The sequence below is a fragment of the Neovison vison genome, chromosome 6 (genome assembly GCF_020171115.1).
Source record: "Neovison vison isolate M4711 chromosome 6, ASM_NN_V1, whole genome shotgun sequence".
In the NCBI taxonomy this organism is placed as follows: Eukaryota; Metazoa; Chordata; class Mammalia; order Carnivora; family Mustelidae; genus Neogale; species Neogale vison.
In genome coordinates this window covers 43,702,205-43,705,297 of record NC_058096.1, presented here as the reverse complement: position 1 = coordinate 43,705,297, position 3,093 = coordinate 43,702,205, and positions in this window count along the sequence as shown.

Here is a 3,093-nt window from a genome sequence, read left to right as displayed (position 1 = left end):
GGTTTAAATATCTTAACAAAATGAACGAATGAAAACTAAAATTACCAAAATGTAGAAAATGGAATGTATAAAACAAGCAAACATAATAATGACAAATAGGACAACATTAAACAAAAATGTTTTTAAATGCATCAAAAATCATTATGCATATGAATGGTTTAAGCCTACTGATTAAAGCACACTACCTTCGTATTAGAATCTTACTGTCTCCTCTCTAAGGTTATAACATTTTTGCACAATAGCATTTTAAAACAAAATGATGCAAAAAGCTTAAAAATAAACAGAATGGAAAGATCAACTAAGTATACATGCCAAAATTAAAGTGGGTATCATATTATTCATGTTGGAAGAACTAATCAAGCTTTTAAAATGTATAGCTTTGAAAAAAATAAACAATGAATCTTAGAACACTGAAAAAATTTAAAAAACAGTAAAATGTGCATATATATATAAATATATAAGTATATATATAAGATATATGAATATATATGTGTATATATATATACACACACACACATATATATATATACACACATATATATATATATATATATATATAATTTTCCACACAAACTGCCAATCCCATTCCTGTGTCCTTTTGATATGAATACATTCATATTTGATCAGTTCCTTGTGTGCATTTTTCATTTTCTCTATTTTCCTTGTTCTCAGACTTGGAAATAGCTATTTCTTCAAGTCTCACCTCTTCATTATACTGGAGAATGGTTTTTAGAATTAAGAGCTGGGTGGTACATGTACACATTACTCCTGGGAGGTCACTGTTTCTAGATTATTTTAGTAGCGAAAAACCAGGGAATATATACACCTTAAATTACAACTTACATTCTTATTTCTAATTCAAATTTAACAATGAGGTTTTTATTTATTTTATTTAGTACTTTTGTGCTATAAAAGCTATTTTATTTAATACTTTTATTTTATAAAAACTAGTTCCAAATAATTTCAGTATATTTACATACTTTTTTATAACATACATTATGGGATAAATTTAAATTCACTTACAATACATTTACTGTAGTTTAAAAGAATGTACTTTAATGTAGCTTTAAATACATTGTCAACATTATTACCAACAACAAACCTATTGTGCATTTTTACTAAAAATGTACCAAAAGTATATAATTCATTTTGTCTACATATATAAATATATATATATTTAAATCTATATAGAGAACTGTATTAAAGTTACTTAAAATATTATTTATGCTTTACAGCTGTGTTATCAATTTAATGTAGAGTTGCATTTACTTTCTTTTTTTTTAAAGATTTTATTTATTTATTTATTTGACAGACGGAGATCACAAGTAGGCAGGAGACAGGCAGAGTGAGAAGAGGAAGCAGGTTCCCCGCTGAGCAGAGAGCCCAATGCGGGGCTGGATCCCAGGACCCTGGGATCATGACCTAAGTCGAAGGCAGAGGCCTTAACCCACTGAGCCACCCAGGTGCCCCGACTTTCTAAGTTTGTGTTTAATTTTGCATCTATTTTTCCTACTTTTTTTCCCTAAGAGTTATTTATTTATTTGAGAGAGAAAACATCTAAGCGCTACGGAGGTAAGAGGGACAGAGGGTTGGGAGAGAGAATTTCAAACAGACTCCCCACTGAGCAGGGAGCCTGACACAGGGCTGGATCTCACAACCCTGAGATAGGACACAAGCTGAAACAAAGAGTTGGTCATTCAACCTATGATGCCACCCAGGCACCCCTATTTTTCTTACCTTTAAGGTATTTTCCTATTTTTGTGGGTGAATTTCACTTTTGGAAATGTAAAAGAAATATGGTTCAATGTCAAAATCATATAAATATATCTGCTTCTCTGTATTCCCCTTTTTCTAAGTTTTATATAAAATTAAGTAGTTCATATTTCATTCTTGTTTCCCTTGAGAAATTAAACAAATATGTATGCTAATGTTATTTATCTCTAGAGTAAAGAGCAAGAGTATACTATATGAGTATACTATACTATATGAGCTTTTCCTCCCCATCTCCACGCCCCCAGAGTTACTCAATCTGACTTCATTAAGTTCTTCCTTATTCTTCCTCACAATAAATTGATAGATTTTTTGTAGATGAGAGTACCACAATTTAGACTCTAATGACAGGTTTTTTCTTTTATTCCCAATCTCCCTACAAAAATAAACAGAATAATTAGGTCTTGTTTGTTACCATTTAAACACACACACACACACACACACACACAGGTATACAAAAGATTCACACATGTAGAATATGGGTCTCGATCATTATATAAATATTTATATGGAAAAATTCTAAAGGATTTTATGCGTTCTGAACCAGTTTTCATTATTTCCTTCCTTAAAAAAAATGAGACATAATATAAAGCATGTCTATGTCAATAACATTTCTTCTGGTCCACTCTTGATCTGGAGTGTTTTGCTGCCTGATAAGAGAGAATATAATTCTTACAGCATTCTCATTTCTGAGTTTTTGCTTATACCTTGGCAAAAAAACACATTTTTTTAGTTGTGTGTGTGTGTGTGTGTGTGTGTGCTCAAAGGCAGTGACCAAAGTTTGTCTCTTTATTCTTATATAATCAGCTGTACTTTCTTTTCATAGTGATCAATGTTCTGGTTTTACAGTGTTCTCAGTATATACTAAAGGAATAGGATAGAGTGAAAGAAGAATTTTTTCCTAGCCTGTGTGCTGTAACTAAGAATAAGTCTTCATTTTCCTGTTACATAGTGGTATATATGATAGGCTATTATAAGAGCTAATTCTAAAGATGCTTCCAAGAAAATTATTCAAGTGCCAGCTCTTGCCCTTATTGGCTGTGTTATCTCAACCATTTTATTTTACTCCTCTAATCTTTGGCTTCATTGTCTATAATATAGAGAAAACATAAGAATATAATGGTTATTGCATTTATATAATTATTTGTATAGTATTTAATTTATATAATATATAATAATATGACTAGACAATTGTTAGAATTAAATGGGATTAGATACACCAGATAGGAAATAGTTTGAACCATAACAAGTGGTCATGTTAGAGCTTATTTGTACAGTTGTTATATTAGTTGTAATTAAAGAACACTATGAACACTGTTAGTA